Raw genomic sequence first — 18972 nt, 5'->3', positions numbered from 1 at the left:
ATACCCCTCCTGTAATGCTATACAAAGTCAATGTTTGTGAAGAGTAGAACTGGCGGCTATAAATCAAGCCTTTCAGAAGAACTGTTTTGTCTGCTGGGATTTTTTTTTCTTTGCTTTTTTGGCATTTAGATGAATGAAGAATTTTCTCAGCAAATTATTAATTACTCCTTCTTGCCTATAGAATTGAGTTCACCGTAGTTATGTAGGAGTCAATGGTATTCAAACTGCAGCTTTTGATGAAGTAATCGGCTGCTTCTGGGGCCTCTTTCAGCTGCCCTGGGCGTGCTTCACATGTAAACGACTGCCAAATGGATTCTTTCGACATTCCAGCCAATTAAAATACATTTAAAGTGCAGCTGGTGGAGAGGCAAACCATGCGATCGTGCGGAGAACTTCAGGGCAGTGAGACAAAAAACAAACTTTGCGGAACCCAGCTCCTGCAGCCCAGCAAGGCGTTCGTCCGGGGGCAGTGGAGAAAGTCATAAAAAGAGGCTATCTTTAGCTCCCGTCAGAATCAAAGATGACACTTTGAGCACCACCTTACAGGACACAAAAGAGGGAAGCATGTTTGTTAGGGTGTCAGTTTTCTCTCCTTGCCTCTTGAAACTCTGTGTGTTGGCTGGTTGCCCAATGTGGTGCCGCATACAAATGTTGACAGAACACAGCGATGTTTGTTAAACCCGGCCTGGGGAAACCAGTGATTAAAACTCTTGAAGGAAGATCCGAAAACCCCAGGAACTCTCCTCAATAGCATTAGAACATTGATCGTATGAAAGAGAAAGCTATGAGTGGGCTAAAGTGAAACATTCAGCGTCCCTGTCTGCTGTGCCTTCTCGGTAAGGACAGAATTTTCTTTTCTTTTCTTTTTTTTTTTCCTTGAATGTTGATGTTGGTATAGAGAAAAAGCACCCAGTGTGTTAAGTGCTCTGGTCTAGAGCTCTGATTTGCAGAGTGCAGAGTTTGCCTGTGATTTTTCTGGAGGACATGAAGGGATCACACTCGCTGTGTAAATAGACATAGGGCATTACACGGCACGTGGTGTCTGTGAGTGCTTTTCCAGAATTCAGGATGGTACATTTTAAAATGTTTGCCTTTGCTGACCTAGCCCAGTACTTGCTGCTGTGTATCCAGGTGTCTGGAGGTTAATTCCTCCTAGGAACCAACAGTTAGGATGTATATGCCTGATTAATTTTTATTTTCATTTTCATGTTGTCTAATTCATTCTGCAGCCAGCCCCACACTATGCATGTGAATAGTGTTGTTTTTCTTTTCTTTTTTCCCCCTCTTCCTGGGTTAATACTCAGCCAGACCCAAGCATTCTGGTTCACTAAAGCAAAGCCAAAATATATGGAAATGCCTTGCTTTATTCTGATTTTCACTGGGGAAGGTGCTAACTTGGGAATTTGCTCTGAATCATCTTTTCCTAATATTTTAAGGAGGCAGGTGCAGTTGCATGATTTCTGCGGTGCTGCCAGTTCAATAAATACCCAGCTCTTGGGTCATACTCAGATGCCGATCTTAAATTCCTGAGAATGCTAAGTTAGAGTATGGCTGAGCAGGGACATTGATTCCTACCCATCTATTGACCAGTGAAAGACACACACAGTTCCTGATTGTTTCCTATCTTCATTTGTCACGGTAGGCCCTTTCTGGTTTCAATTTTGTTCATTGCAAACAAAGAATCTTGCACATTTCACAGTGAAGGATCGCATTGCAGCGTCCTGAGCTCAGTTAAATGTGCTTTATTAATCTTTAATGTGCCAGTAGCTCTGAGGCTATGCCAAGCTGAGACTTTCCAAAATTCTCCAAGCTACCTGCTGCCAAGATAAACGGTGGTAGGCCCAGAAGGGGATATTTTAAGGAAACTTGCAACAGTGAAGTTTTACCCATTCAGTTTGTCCTGAGTCAATGAAAGAAACCTTAAATAAAAGAGATTTCAGAAAGAGCTGCCTCAGCTCTATACCCTCTGTGTGAGAGACCTACTGGGGAGAATCCACCTCCTCACACACACAGTGGTCTATGCTCCAGAGGAGGGAATAGGCGTTCTACTGTGTGCCTGGTGGGTTGTGTTTATGAAGTGGGTGCTGTGTGATAGAGACATGTGTGAACGCAGAAAGCTTTCCTGTCTGTGGCTGTGTTTGAGCCCAGAGAAAAACAAGGATACACATGTGGTGTGCTGCCTGTCCAATGCAACCGTTTCAGACATAACAGCATCAGAGATGCATGGTGGCCACAGAGGTTCATTTGGACAAAAGCACAGCTTTGCAGAAAAGAAAAGTGGGATGGCACACTTCTGAAAATGGGGCAGTGGAGGTGACCTAATGACTCAGTGGACGACGCGAACCTGTGATTGATTGGCCAGGTCCTGGAGATCACAAGACTGTGACCTCACGTAGGGCTCTGAGTGGCTTATCAGGTGAATGCAGAGCATATCGTGCATCATCATTTTGGGAGGATACAGGTAAGAGACAAAAGGGACTGCCTTTGGATGCAAGTCCTGTAAGCGGGAACTTCGCCTGCCAAGACTGCTAAAAGAGGAGCATGGAATTAGAGCTTAGAGGAGTTCCAAGGTCCTTTCTGATTTTGAGTCGGTCACACAAAGACTTTATAAATATGGGCAGGCAGTAATGAGGGGATCAAGAGGGAAGGATGGCATCAGTTAATCACGTGGTTTTGTTGGCTTTAAAGTCAAGTCCACTCTCCATCCTATGGCCTAGAACAGGGGTTGACAAACTACAGATCACAGGCCCAAATCTGCCACCATGTGTTTTTTGTAAATAAAGTTTTACTGAAACACAGCCACACCCATTTGTTTACATTTTATCTACAGCTGCTTTTGTGTCACCACAGCAGGGCTGAGTAGTTGCAACGCAGACTCTATGGCTCTGAAATGCCTAAAACATTTACCACTGGGCTCTTTAAAGGAAAAGTTTGAGAGGCCAGACATATAGAACAATGCTTCTAAACTATCTATGATGAAGGACCTGTTTTGTGTTTTAAATTTCTAATTTGTTATGTACTGGTAGTTTCTTTAAATATAATAGAAATGTTGCATGAATGTTGTGGTGATGTCATATTGCTACAAAACTTCTAAATATTTATTCTTAATTTTTGTACTTATCACAGATTGGCCACAAATAGTTTGCAGATTGTCACCAGTCCCTGGACCACACTTTGAGAAGTTCTGGTCCTTGCTTAGTTTTCTAGCCTCACAGTGTGCTATTTGTCCCAAATTTCCAAAGATGCTGTCTTCTCTTATGAGTGAAATCAGCAAACCCTGCCCCATCTTTGGGCCTTTGCTGCTGATGTTTGCTTTACCTGGAAGTCTTTTTTCCTGATTCTTCTCTTAGCTCCTCCTTTCCTTTAAGTCTCTGTTTAAATTCATTTTTGTCCAAGGAGCTTTTTGAAAAAGTCATCTGAGAAATCTTTCCTCATCTTTCATCACTCTTTCTTCATGGTATTTACTGCAATCAATACTTAACTTGTTTATTTATTTGTTCATTTCTTTCTTATTTGTGTCTCTGTTTTGGTCAGGATTCAGTAACAACATAATCTATTTCAGCTAGTTTAAGGAGAAAGGATTTGTGTACTGGTTTGAGCAGGCATTCCTTCCTTGTAGAAGAAATCGGGGAGCAGGCAGAACTTAACAACTATGTCTCTGTCCCTATCACAAAGCTGGGACTTATGAAGCTGACAGTCTCAGTCCATTTTTGTTGTTGTTGCTGCATATAACAGAAAAATATGCCCTGAAACTGGGTAATTTATAAAGAAAATAGATTATTTACAAATTCATTATAGTTATGGAGTCTGGGAAGTCCAAGGTTGAGGGGTCACCTCTGTCTCACTGGTGGGATTCTGTAGAGTCCTGAGGTGGCGCAGGGCATCACACAGTGAGAAGCCTGAGCATGCAAGCTCAGCTCTCTCTTCCTCTTCTTGTAAAACCCCAGTGCTACTTCTGTGATAATCCATTAATCCATTAACCAATTAATCCATTAATCCATGAATTGATTGTTCCATTTATGAGGGCAGAACCTTCATAACTCAGTTACCTCTTAAAGGTTCCACCTTTTAAGACAGCCACTTTGAGGATTTTATTTCAACATGAGTTTTGGAGGGGACAGATATTCAAACCATTTCGCTAATGCTACCACCACTAATTCTAGGATCACATTGCCTCTGCTCTCATCTCCTTGAAACAAGTGAAGCTAGAGATAGGATATTAGGGCCATTGCTACAGATGTTGCAAATTACCTGACACCTCTGGCAGGGACAGCAGAAACTGAGCACCTAGAACTCCTGATCTTCATTCTGACTTTCAAATCCCACTAATGGAGATGTCCTGGATGAAATACGAATCACAACAGAGCTCAAGCTATGAGAGAGTTAGGGAAATACCTGGCTTAAAGCTTAGTTTTATGAGTCTCTAATGATGAAATGGAGTCTCTATTATCTGCCTGCATCCTCTACTTGAAAGTAATCTCCATGAGGGTAGGGACCTTGTTCATCACCCTACACCAGTGCTGAGATTAGTGCCTGCCACATGAAATATGCACAATAAATGTTGATGCTATATTTATGCATTCATGAATGGAAGACATGCTTTCTTGAAGTCTGTGGTTTGTAATAAGGTAGCATGTAGTACACACAAGGGAGAGTCATATATATGAGTTAGCCTGAGAAAGAGCTCTGAGGTGGGACATGGAGACTATTTACAGGCAACAATCTCACCTTTGAAACATACCTTGCTTTTCAGAACTGAAATATATTCATATAGCTGCAGCTAGTCAGCATGCTCAGGAATGGGAGTATTCAGATTACCAGCTAACACTATCATTTACTGAGGGCTTATTATAAACCCTGCACTACACTATATGCTGCACATGCATTATCCCATTTAATCTGCACAAAATCCTGATGCAGCAGGTATTACTTCTATTTGCAGAGAAGTAGAGGCTTTACATGATAAAGTCGCTTCCCCAAGTCACAGAGCTGGTGAGTGGTGGAGCCAGATTTAATACCATGATTTTCTGAAATCCATGTTTTAGTTCTTAACCTTCAGATATAATCCCACATACAATTTATCTTTCTCGTTGTTGCACATTCACTGAGGAATCTTCTGTTTTGTTTTCATCCTAGTGCCTGGTTAATCTATTGCATTAATCTACTTTGTGTGCAATCTATTTATCTGGACTGAGATATCTGTACAGGGCTCTGGATCAGTGCTAAATGTTGCTGAATCTCAACAGGGCATCTGTGTGTCTATAAATGAGTGTCTAGCAGAGGTAGGAGAAAACTCATGCTGCAGTGATTAAGAGTAACAAAAAGGTAGATACAAGGTAGTAATTTTTCTGTTAGAATGAAAATCCTAGATAATGGAATATTTCTCTTATAATTGGACAACGCTTCACCCTCATGCTGTATGTTTGGTTAAAGTTTTTAAGCCTTTGGTTTCTGTCAGGTTGAAATTCTATGTAACATTATAGTCATTAAACAGTGATACTTGGTAATAGCAGTGACTTTGTGAAAACAAAATAATAAGTTGGAATTAATTTTATATTTTAAGTTTTAGAGCACTCAAAAAGATACATCTGAAGAAAGAGGATCTGGCCAGACATGGGGCACCCAAGAAATATTACTTGACAGCAATACACATGATAAAATAAACCACTTAAACCCCTGTTTCTAGTTTCTAAGAATGCTAGGGGGAAGCAGTACTTCTGAAATGGTGGAGTAAGGACCTCTGAAAATCTGCTTCTCCAAAAGAGCAAGAAGACACTGACAAAAATAGCCAAAATCAATGTTTCTGGAACTCAGGAAATTAAAGAAAGGCTTGCAATAATCTGAGGAGCATTTATTCAGGGGAAAAATTAGCTGAATCTCAGCAAGAACAGTGAGCTGTATGGCATTTAACTTGCCCTATTTTCATTCCCCTCTTCCTAGCTTGAAAACTAACAATTTTGTGATTACAGGAGCTGTGTAAATCAGTAGCCTAGTCACTACTAGGTCACTACTATTACCAAGTATCACTGTTTAATGACTATAATGTTAAATAGAATTTCAGCCAGCCTAGCAACTACTGAAAGGGAAAAAACTTTATTCCCCCCAAAATTGTCATCATTTGCCCTTTCTGCCAGCTCCCTGCAAACTCCCACTCCCTGCAAACTCCCACTCAGAATTTATTAAGTGCAAAGATGCTTTTCCTTGGGACATTCATATGTTAAATACACACTATGAGAGTTCAAGAAAGAGGATACCAATATACACATTATGGGAGTTTGAGAAAAAGGAAAGATAGGAAGGAACACAAAGAATATTTGAAGAAATAACAGCCGAAAACATGCCACATTTGATGAAAGACATACATCTACATATCCAAAATGCTCAATAAACTCCAAGTAGGATAAAAATACAAGAGTATTATTTAACTAGAATATATAAAGAAAGCTTATAACTCAGCTATAGAAAGACAACCCAGTTAAAAAATGACCAAACAGTTCAAATAGTCATTTCACAAAAGAAGATATACAAATGACCTATATGCATAAAATATGCTCAACATTATTAGTTTTAGGGAAACGCAAATAAAAACCAAATTAGTTACCACTTTTTACTCACTTATATGGCTGTGATAAAAAAGATGGACAAAAATAAATGTTGGCAAGAATATGAAGAAGTTAGAACCCTCATACATTGCTGATGGGAATGTGTAGCCACTTTTAAAACAGTTTGGCAGTTTCTCAAAATGCTAAATGTACTGTTTCCATATGATCCATCAGGTCCGCTACTACCTATAGTCCCAAAAGAACTATAAATATATGTCCACATTAAACTTGTACATGGGTGTTTATAGCAACATTATGCACACTTGCCCCAAAGTGGAAAGAACCAAATGACAATCGGTTGATAAATGGATAAAGGAAATGTGGTATATTCATACAGTGGAATATTATCTAGCCATATAAAGGAATAAAACACCGATTTATATACCACATGATTGATCTTTGAAAACATTATGTTAAGTGTAAAAAGCAAAATATGAAAGGTCACATGGTATATAATTCCATGTGAAATGTTCAGAATAGGCAAATCCATAGAAAAAGAAAGCAGTTATTTCTAAGGGCTTGGACAAGTGATGCTGGGAAGTAACTGGTAATGGGTATAGGCTTTCTTTTTGGGGTGACAAAATGTTCTCGAATTAGATAGTGGTGTTGATTGTATTACTCTATGAATATATTAAAACCTGCTGAATTGTGCTCTTTGAAAAGGAAAATTTTATTACATATAAATTATATCCCAATAAACATGACTAAAAATGCTATTTAAGGAAAGCAGTTAATTGGACACCTCAGAGTTCAGTCAACCTTACCAATTTTTGAGCATGAGGCAAAAGTATAAATAGATGTCAATATGCCACATGTCAAATATTTTACAATCAGAAATCAAGAAATTGAAATTTTAAGTTATACTCGTCTACTTTGACCAACATACCTTTGGATCAGCTTTGTCCTGTTGGTAGTAGGAAGTCAGCAAGGGCTTTAGTTAGGATAGGAAATCAGCCCCGTCAAGGTGTGGGTGGAAAAGAGCCTGAGGACAGCAGTTAGTAAACTATGGAAATGATCCTCCCAGTGATTGAGGAGAACCCAAACCAATGTAGTTGGTGTGGAGGGAGTGTAACAGATATAGCAGATATCCTGTAAGCTGAATCAGCAGAGATGAATTAGAGAGAGTGTAAAAGATGAGAAGAAAGAGAGAGGCTGACAGATGTTTAGAGCTTCCATGACTCAGGATGATGTCATCAGCCCTAGTTTCACAGGTTGCTGTTGTCACATCATCACCAGGAAATGATCCAATACTTGGACCATGTTCTCATTTCATTAGGCTCCCTATGATTTTGCATTTCAAAGAGAGGCAGATATTGGCACAATAGGTAATTAGACTTAGTTGGTAGAATATGGGAAGGTAAGAGACTGAATGTGTTAATCAGGCTTTCAATCTTAAATGAGCAGAAATCACTCATTTTTAAGGATCTATGAAGCAGCTAGATTCTGGCCCAATTTTAAAGGAAATGAAGATTGCATGCCTCTCCATTTCAGTTCCACCAAAATGTTTAGGTCCTTTCTCTATTGCCTTGGTTTTTACAGATCCTACAACAAGATCGACAGCTGCCTCCCTCTCAGACTTATATGATATACTATTTTATGTCTCTCTGCATCTTGCTGTAATACTCTGATCAGATATGAGGTGGGTTGTTATGTGACAAGCTGTCTCATAATTTGATGGTGGAGTGCCAATTTGTGTGGCTTTTATGGAAAGCATTTTACCAATAGACGCTGGAGTGTTTTACTTTAGTCTATTATAATTTAGAGTATTTTAATATATTCTGTTATAATTTAATCTGCTCAAAGGAAATACGTGATCTGTATAAATATCTACTTGTACAATTATTCATTACAATTTTAATGGTAAAATATAAAAAAACTAGTGAAAACTGAAAATAATCTGAAGTCCATCGGTGGGTGATTGTTAAATAGGTAATAGTGAATAGAATACTGTGCAACCATTAAAAACTGATGTAGATCTAGTTGATTGGAATAATGACTATGATATAGTAAGTGTTACCACTTACTGTAGGCTAAAAGTAAGTTAATTAGGAATTCATTTTAAAGATGCCTTTATCTACATATGTGTTTCTACATACAAATAAAAATTAGAAATTACTTTCATTAAAATGAGAAGATAATTTTTACTTTCATCTTATATTTCTGTATTGCTGAATTTGTTTTTAATTCACAAATATTAATATAATAAGAAAACATAGCTCATTTATAAAATGGTTAATGGTGATTTATCATTAACCATTGTGAATCAAATAAATAAAAATGCTACATTCATAAGATGAAATACATTACACTGTCATTTAAGATAGTGATTTTGAAAAATGTGAAAATGAATGTTAAGAGTATTTCTCCACAGTAAACACAGGAATATTTTGTTTTATTGTGCTTTGCTTTATTGCACTTCATAGATATTATGATTTTTTCCAAATTGAAGGTTTGCGACAACCCTGCATTGAGCAAGTCTAACAGCACCATTTTCCCAGCATGTGATCATTTCGTATCTCTGTGTCATATTTCGGTAATTCTCACAATATTTCAGACTTTTAACTTATTAGTATTAATATATCTGCTTTGGTGATCTGTGATCAGTGATTTTTAAAATCTTACTATTGCATTTGGTTTGAGGTACCACAGACTAGGCCCATATAAGAGGGTGAAGTTAAAATCAATAAATGTGTGTGTTTTGACTGCTCCACCAACCTGCCATTCTCCCATCTCTCTCCCTATCCTTGGCTTTTTCACTTCCGTGAGAGACAGCAGTATTGAAATCAGACCAGTTAATAACCCTACAATAGCTCTAGAGTGTCCAAGTGAAAGGAAGAGTCATGCATCTCTTACTTAATATTAAAAGCTAGAAATGATAAAGCTTAGTGAAAAAGGCATGTTGAAAGCTGAGACAGCCTGAAAGCTAGGCCTCTTGCTCCAGTTAGCCAAGTTGTGAATGCAAAGGAAATGTTCCTGAAGAAAATTAAAAGTGCTGCTCCAGTGAGCAATGAATGACACAAAAACAGCAAAACAGGGTCCATTGCTGTTACGGATAAAGTTATAGTGGTCCTGAAAGAAGACCAAACAAGCTATAACATTTCCTTAAACCAAAGCCTCATCTAGAACAAGACCTTAACTCTCTTCAACTCTGAAAACTGATGGGTGAGGATGAGAAAACTGCAGAAGAAATGTTTGAAGCTACCAGAGGTTTGCTCATAAGGTTTAAAGAAATAAACCATCCCTATAATATAAAAATACAAAGTGAAGCAGGAAGTGCTGATGCAGAAGTTGCAGTAAGTCATCCAGAAGGTCCAGCTAAGATGGATGGTGGAGGTGGCAATACTAAAGAAGAGATTTTTGGCTGGGTGCAGCAACTCATGCCTGTAATCCCAGCACTTTGGGAGCCTGAGGTGGGTGGAACACGAGGTCAGGAGATCGAGACCATCCTGGCCAACCTGGTGAAACCCCGTCTCTACTAAAAATATAAAAATTAGCTTGGCGGTACCTGCCTGTAGTACCAGCTACTCAGGAGGCTGATGCAGAAGAATCGCTTGAACCCGAGAGACAGAGGTTGCAGTGAGCCAAGATTGCAGCACTGCACTCCAGCCTAGTGACAAAGCGAGACTGTGTCGTATAAAAAACAAAAAAAGATTTTCAATATAGGTGCAATAGCCTTATATTGGAAGATGATATCATCTAGGACTTTCAAGCTGTAGAGGGAAGTTAAAGCCTGACTTCAAACATTTAAATGTTAAAAGGCTGACTCTCTTGTTAGGGTATAATGCAGCTAGTCACTTTAATATGAAGCCAATGGTCATTTATCATTCCAAAAATTCTAGGATCCTTAAGAATTATGCTAAATCTACCCTGCCTATGCTCTAAAAATAAAATAACAAATACTAGATGATAGCACATTCTGTTTATAGTATGGCTTACTAAGTATTTTAAGCCCACCATTCTGACCTACTGTTCAGAAAAAAAAGACTATTTTCAAAATATTGCTGCTCCTTGACAATGCACCTGATCACCAAAGAGCTCTGAAGGAGATGTACGAGGAGATTCATGTTGCTTTCATGTCTGTCAACACAACATCCATTCTGTAGCCCAAGATGAAGAAGTAATTTAAACTTCAAATCTTATTGTTTAAGAAATACATTTTGTAAGACTAAAGCCATCATAGACAGTCTTACAGATCCTGTGATGGAGCTGGGCAAACTAAATTGAAAACTTACTGGAAAGAATTCACCATTCTAGATGCCATTAAGAACATTTGTGATTTGTGGGAAGAAGTCAAAATGTCATTGTTAACAGGAGTTTGGAAGAAGTTCATTTTAACTTCATGGATGACTTTGAGGGGTTTGAGACTTCAGGGAGAAAATAACTGCAGGTATGGTAGAAAGAGCAAAAGAACTGGAATTAGAAGTGGAGCCTGCCTTCTGTTGAAAAGTGTTCATATACTTTGCCCATTTTTTGATGGGGTTGTTTGTTTTTTTCTCGTAAATTTGTTTAAGTTCTCTGTAGATTCTGGATATTAGCCCTTTGTCTGATGGGTAGATTGCAACAATTTTTTCCCATTCTGTTGGTTGCTGATTCACTCTATTGACAGTTTCTTTTGCTGTGCAGAAGCTCTTGAGTTTAATTACATCCCACTTGTCTATTTTGGCTTTTGTTGCTATTGCTTTTAGTGTTTTAGTTATGAAGTCCTTGCCCATGCCTATGTCCTGAATGGTATTGCCTAGGTTTTCTTCTAGAGTTTTTATGGTGTTAGGCTTCATGTTTAAATCTTTAATCCATCTAGAGTTAATTTTTGTATAAGGTGTAAGGAAGGGATTTAGTTTCAGCTTTCTGTATATGGCTAGTCAGTTTTCCCAACACCATTTATTAAGTAGGAAATGCTTTCCCTATTGCTTGTTTTTGTCAGGTTTGTCAAAGATCAGATGGTTGTGGTTGTATGGCATTCCTTCTGAGACTGGATAAAAAAAATTGTGGCATATATACACCATGGAATACTATACAGCCATAAAAAAGATGAGTTCATGTCTTCTACAGGGACACAGATGAAACTGGAAACCATAATTCTCAGCAAACTTACACAAGACAGAAAAGGAAACACTACATGTTCTCACTCATAAGTGGGTGTTAGACAGTGACAACACATGGACACAGGGAGGGGAACATCACACACTGGAGCCTGGGGCGTCGGGGCTAGGGAAGGAATAGCAGGGGTTGAGGGAATTTTAGAGGCATAACATTAGGAGAAATACCTAATATAGTTGATGGGACAATGGATGTCGTAAACCAGTATCATGGTATGTGTATAACTATGTAACAAATCTACACGATCTGTACATGTACCCCAGAACTTAAAGTATATATATATATAAAGAAGTGGAGCCTGAAGATATGACTGAATTGCTGCAATCTCATGATTAAACTCTAACAGGTGAGGAGTTGCTTCTTATGGATGAGCCAAGATAGTGATTTCTTGAGATGGTATCTACTCTTGGTAAAGATGCAATGAACATTGTTGAAATGACAACAGATGATTAGCATATTGATAAGCTTAGTTGATAAAGTAGCAGCAGTGTTTGAGAGGGTTGACTTCAACTATGAAACAGCATTGTATGTCACAGAGAAAACTTTCATGAAAAGAAAAGTCAATCAATATCAAACTTTAATTTTTTCTTATTTTAACAAGTTGGCACCACCAGCCCAGCCTTCAGAAAGCACCACCCTGATTAGTCCATAGGCATCCACGTCAAGGCAAGATGCTCTACCACCAAAAAGATTAAACATGCTGACCACTCATAATCAGCATTTTTAGCAACAAAGTATCTTTAAATTAAGATATACCCATTGTTTCTAAGATGTAATGCTACTACACCCTTAAAAGACTGTAGCATAGTGTGAACATCACTTTCTATCTGCACTGGGAAACCAGCAAATTTGTGTGACTTCCTTTATTGCAATATTCGCTTTACTGCAGTGGTTAGCAGCCCAACCTGCAATATCGCTATGGTGTGCCTCTACCTACAATAATAACTATAGCCATCACCAAATTAGTTGTCATAAATACCTATTATTTTAATATTCAGAAAATATTTTTAATCTTAGAATTATTATTAGGTTGGTGCAAAAGTAATTGCAACTTTGCCATTTAGTGGTCTTGAAGGAAGACCAAAACAGCCAGAACATTTCCTTAAGCCAAAGTCTCATCTAGAACAAGACCTTAACTTTCTCCAACTCTATGAAAGCTGACAGAGGAGAGGATGAGAAAACTGCCTTTTCAAGAAAGCTTTCATTGAAAGTAATGGCAAACCGCAATTAGCTTTGCACCAACCTAATAGTATTGTGATCAAATTCTTTATATTCTCTCTTTCTTAGGTTCTGTAAATCAGAATGCCATTGTTATATCTACTAATTCAAGTTAAGTGTATATACATATTTATAGTACAAACCAGAAATATGTTATAAGCCAATTTAAAATTTCTTATACAGCTAGTACTCGACTTACAACCATGATTGGTTCCAACAGACCGGTCATAACATGATTTGGTTGTAAGTTGAGTAGGCTATATGTATGGTACTGTGAAATGATGTTATAAAAATCTTTAAGTCATATTTTATCATAATTTTCTTTGTTCATTTTATGCCATTTGTATCATCTCTACACCATTTTGTTTCTTATTTTTACATTCGTCGAGTGTGATAACTTCGTATCACGTGCGATCACATTCACTTTCTTTCCTCCTTCGTACTGCTTAATTACCTTCATTGTCGTGTCAAGATCGATGGCCTTTCTTTCCTTCTTGGCAGGCTGAGGCGTAGACAAAGACAATTTCCTCTTGGTAGACATCTTGGAGGGGGTTTGATGAAAAATATCCAAGACACAAAACACAAATTGCTGTACCGAGTCTGGGCTAACAGTTGAAATGGTGCATGTGGAGATGGTAGTGATGCCGGAAGCTGGTCGGCACTGTTGTATGCCCAGGTGGGCAACATTTGCGCTGCCAGACGCGGAGCAGTCGTGGCTAGCGATTGTGGTCGTAAAGTCGAATGGTCGTAAGTTGCATAGGTCGTAAGTCGATCAATACCTGTATAAGGAAACCTGAAATAGTGGGCATTGTAGACTCTGGGAAGACAGATTTTTAGTCAGTTGAGTGTTAGGGAGAAAGCCTATATACACACTTAAAACACTTTTGTACACTTGGCAAAAAACACAGAGTTGGGCAAATGTTAAAAAGATATTGAGAGCCATATCATTATACTATTTGCTTTTTCAGAGAGAGAGAGTTTGGAAAATCTGGTGAGGTAGTAGATTTTTCATCAACCCATGCAAAGTAATTTAATAATCTGGCCAAAAATTATCTTAAATTGATTTAGTCTTAGGAACTGTCTGAATCACTTCCTTGCAATATCTTCTTTGGTTTTTACCACAATCCCATGAGTCAGGTAGGGCAAATATTTACATTCACAGATAAGGAGAGAGCTTTAGACAGGTTAAGCACATTGCTCAAGATCTTAAACTAGAAAATTAAGAATCTGGGATCTGAACCCACATTTCTTTTCAACAATATAAGTTAGTTCTAGTTATTAGTGGGAATTGAATTTTAGCTTACCGGCTCCATGTCCAGATGTTTTTCTATTCGTTGTCTTTCTATTTTCCCAGAGATTAACATGCTTACAAAGTAGCCCAGGACTGAATCCTGATTTGTTTCTAATAAGACCCCAGCCAACACAAAGAAAGGAGGATTCTAGATGAACTACAGACTGTGGTAAGGCATGGCCAGGGGAAGGAGAGTGGGTATGAGAGGGTGGTGGGGAGCTTCAGACTCAAATAGCTGCAAAGGCCATAAGGTGATATAAATAATGGAAACCTGCTAGGAGTGAGAAAAACAAAATCAGCTTCATGATAAGGGAACTGCCACTGGATTGCATTGTAGTAGCGATGGCAGGGATTCATGAGTGTAGGCGAACTGGAGAGCGTGTCCTGTTAAATACCTGAAGGATGTAGCTGTTGCTTAGCACCAGCAACTATTGCAGAAAAGAAATTGACTCTGTGTTTTACTTTTTTCAGTTACTCAGAAGAAAGCTGAAAATTTTGACTTTTAGGCAAAATCTCTCCATTTTAAATGCTAGTATTATTTTTTTAAAAAGCATTTCATAAGCTGACTAAAATACATCTAATGGCCAACAAAGCCTCTAGAGTTGGTGGTTTGTGATTTCTGGGCATATTCTGACTAAGAGTTTTCTAGGTTCCTAGCTGATCAAAGTTGATTTCTGCTTCCTTGATGTCTTAGTTGCTCCACAGTGATCCTTGACATTTGTCCTTACACATTCAGGAAAACATCTCTCTTTCATCTTCTTCACACCCACCAACACCTACCACCCTCATCAATCCTTGTTATTTCTCACACTTGCTCTAAGAGACTGCCCAAGAGGCTATCCCCAAGTGTACCGCCAGAACAGTCTGGGTAAACACTGCTGGTCATGAGTATTTAGGAATGGCCCCCAGGGCTCAGAAAAGATGTCTTTTAATTAAGCTACACTTCTGACTTTAATTATTGTCTAGACTAGGATTTTTTCAAGCCTGTAAATATGTGTGTGGGGACCGGGTGATACAAATCAATCAGCTTTTCTTCACATAGAAGGAATCCAACCAGAAAGGAAAGTGCCAAGGAAAGTTCAACAGGCGTATGAGCAAAGGTACCAATTTCCATGTTAAATCTGCAAACTAAACGCTTGACTGCTGCCTTGAGCTGAAATAGACAGAGGCATATTCCATCCTAGTTTCACAAGGAGGCTCACAGCAAAGGGAACTTGTGCATCAAGCTGACTCACACAACATTTCGTCTAGTGCATGTTCTGATACATCTTTGCAGGAGTCTGACTTTGGAGATAGTTCTCTTCATAATCCCTCTTTGGGCAAACATCATATTTAAGTATGCAATGTTTTCCTATTTATAAAATGTTTTAAATCATGATTCTCTGCTGAAAATTTGGAAAATACCACAAAGTATATGAAAGAGGGTTTTTAAAAATTACATGCAATCCCATCACCCAGAGACAATTTTATAATGTTGGTGTATATTACTCTAACCTTTTTGCTGTGTTTTCATGAAAAACAGATTAACAAATGCACACACACACAAAATAAAGAAAACATGCTCTTGGCTTTATATAAAAATTTGAATATCGATAATTACACTTGTGATAAATTCAGTCTACAAAAATAAGCAATAGGAAAAAAAACACAGTGTGTGGTCAGACCATGGGAAAGTCAGAGTCTAACAGGTAAGAAAGAGAGTGAGCAGCATTTTAAGTGAATTTGGACTGAAGGGATTAAGGCCGGGGGGGCAGAACCATTTCGGCTTTTGGAGTACAGCGATGACCAGTGAGAATACAGGTAAGACACATGTGGACACAATTTACAGCTTCTATGAGAAATAGAGAGGATTCTTACAAAATAATTCGTTAGTCCAATTGCTTTGGGTAGGAGGAATCCAGCATGCTATCTCTAGTACTTTCTGCCTCAATCCATGATTATCAATAAAACAAAGAAATCTAAAATATTTTGAGCATTTACTACATGAAAGCCTTATATATGTATAATATACATATATAATATGCATTCTAAAACATGTTTTAAAACATACATATGCAGTGGTTCGATGCGTATATTTTATACATGTTCATGTTATGTATACATGCTCATTTAAATTTTTAATAACTGTATGGAGGTATCATTCACATACCACTTAAAGGACATAATGCAGTGGTTTTTGGTATATTCACAGAGTTTGGCAAACATCAGCACTATATAGTTTTGCAACATTTTTATTACTCCAGAATGGAACCTTGTACACATTAGTAGTCCCTTTCATTCTCCCAAAACCCTGGTCTATTCTGAATACTAGGCCCTTTTCAGATATACGATTTAAAAATGCGTTCTCCCATTCTGTAGCTTTTCTTTTTATTTTAAAATGCAAGGTCACTAAGAGATACTCCCATGTTTCTTCTGGAAGTTTTATAGTTTTAGCTTTTACGCTTGTATCTGCCATCCATTTTGAGGTCATTTTGTAGAGGGTATGAATTAGGTAGTGGTTCAGCTTTATTTTTTTGCATGTGGATATCCAGTTGTTTCAGCACCATTTGTTGAAAAGACCATTATTTCTCAATATATCTCAATTAGTTTTCATCAAGAGTCTGATGAGTAATTATTATCTCTGTTTGCAAATGAGGAAACGGAGGCTTGGGGAGGTTTAGTGACTAGCCTCAGGTCCTGAAGAATTCCAACAGAAGAAGTAGAATTTAATTTTTAATACCAAAATGAACATCTACAATATGCCAGATCATGGTAAAAAGAAACACAAAAAGGATATTTCTTATCTGATGCCTTTAAATTTTTAACAATTAAATATGCCCATCCTGAGGAGCTGTCAGTATCAAGAGAATAATAAGCATAGTTCTTACTTTTTAAAAGCTCGTAATAACAGAGTAGAAACCAAGGAGTTTTCTGCAGGCAGATGACCTAAAAAGTCAGTATTTTAGTTTGAAAGGCAGCAGAAACCAGTTTAAGAAGCCACAGTCTAGGACTCAGAATCAGCAGGAGATTGGGGAAGCAGCAAACAGACTGGAGCCAAATCAAGCCCAGGGGCTCAGAAGCAGGAAGCGCAGGGATTATCTCTGGACAAAGGCAGTAAGGCCAGGGCATCACGGTGGTTGAGAATCCTGCTGTAGACACTGTGAGTGAGCCTGACTGTCCCTGAGCCTTTGCATTCATAGGTCCCAATACAGAAACAGATGGGGGTGTTTGACTGGCCGAGCCCGAGTTGTGTGCCCACTTCCCGTGTCACACATAAATACCAGGGGTGTTAGATGCTGGAAATATCCACTCCCAGGACAGCAGGGGAGCCAGTCTTTCCACCCTGATATTCAACTTGCTTGCTTTATATGGATGAGTCAGAGCCAAATTGCCTTCATTTTATTTTTTGTCTTCTCAATATTTCACATGACCTGTTTTCCTAATGAGATTATAATCTCCATGTAGTCACGAACCATATTTTACACACCACTACTTTGCAGCTCCCATTGCACCTTAAATACAGGCTTACAGGATGAATTTTCAAATAGCCGATGATTGCCTGGGATACCTCAGGGGCCACAATCAACCCTGCATTACCCACATGTGAGTTCTCCCCACGCCATTTCTAACCTTCTGTAGGGGTTTCCTTCCCATTGGTTGGGCATGCCCGGGGTGTGTTTACACCCTTCAACGTTAGCCTAAATGAAACAAGGGGGTGGGGGTGGTTGGGAGTGGTTGGGGGTGATTTGGGTGAATGAACTCTGTTAGCGGAGGGCAATAAGCCAAGTCATAGCTTTAGCCTTGCCCATACATTCCTATGAATATTGCCTTTATCTCGAACTCTTCAACTCTTTAAGGTAGTTCTTTTCAGGGCTTGTTTTATCCATCAAAATCCTGTGGAGTTTTGGGTTCTTTCCCTTGTTTACTATCAGAGGTTAGAGATGGTTGTCTTTTCTGCTTTACTAACCCCCAGGGGGATGAATGGAATCCCCCAAATAGCTGAGCTCTGACTCAGAGCTTTTGAGAACCTTCTCCCTCAGCCTTTCCTAGCCCCCTCCACCGCTTCCCACAGTTTGCGATGCTCGTAGGTCCTGTGATTCCCTCCCAATAAAAGAATCTGAGGCTGCCTTGCAAAGTTAACTTCAAGTTCTTATTTTAGTCACATACATTTAAGGTAAAGGCTGCTAGACATCATGAAAAGCGTTAATTTGTTGTTGTGTCTTAGTCTGCTAGCTATTCTTGTTCTTCAAACTGTTGGCTGTAATGTCTCTTTGACTTTTCTGTGAAAGTAGATGTCCACCATTAGTCTTTGGAAATTACATGCAGTTTTCCTAAGGAACAGAAGGAGAGCCCGCCATGGTCAGGGAAGATGAATAAGCACAGTTTGTATTTAGTAAAGTATTTACAAAGGCTGCGTGCTGAAAGGATATTTTCATCTTGGTCAGTAAACGTTACCTCTGAGGTAGTGAAAAAAAAAAGTTTCAATGGTTTGGACACTTCCTCTTCCTCTCCAACACACATGTGCAAGCCTTGACCAGCAGCTGCACTGCCAGCTTTGTTCCTAGTTACTGAGGGGCGTGGGCAAGATGGGTGAGGAGAAGAGGACGGGCACACAATAAGGTGTGTTGTGTTGATTTCCAGGGCAACAATTGTTTTGTGATGGTGGCATTGGGAGAACTGGGTGGAGAAAACATCCCTTCTTTATTAGGATTTGAATCTAAGAAATAAAAGACATCTCTAATTGTGAAGTTTGGAGATTGTTACTCTAAGTGAAGTAACTCAGGA

The 18972-nt window shown here is 38.7% G+C and overlaps 1 protein-coding gene across 2 annotated transcripts in view; it reads left to right on the top strand.

Annotated features, from left to right (window-relative positions):
* Nucleotides 1-332: 332 nt before the first annotated feature.
* Nucleotides 333-18972, top strand: part of NCKAP5 (NCK associated protein 5) — a 986396-nt gene continuing 967756 nt past the window's right edge. The window contains exons 1-2 of one of the 2 annotated variants that reach the window (XM_074399885.1): nucleotides 333-836; nucleotides 14272-14377. The gene's annotated coding sequence lies outside the window, so the exon portion shown is untranslated. The remainder of the gene's footprint in view (nucleotides 837-14271; nucleotides 14378-18972) is intronic. The other variant, XM_074399884.1, reaches the window with a different exon arrangement.

This window comes from Saimiri boliviensis, chromosome 5, assembly GCF_048565385.1.
Source record: "Saimiri boliviensis isolate mSaiBol1 chromosome 5, mSaiBol1.pri, whole genome shotgun sequence".
NCBI classification, from domain to species: Eukaryota; Metazoa; Chordata; class Mammalia; order Primates; family Cebidae; genus Saimiri; species Saimiri boliviensis.
The sequence above is the reverse complement of the archived record's forward strand: the minus strand, read 5'-3'. Positions and strand labels throughout refer to the sequence as shown.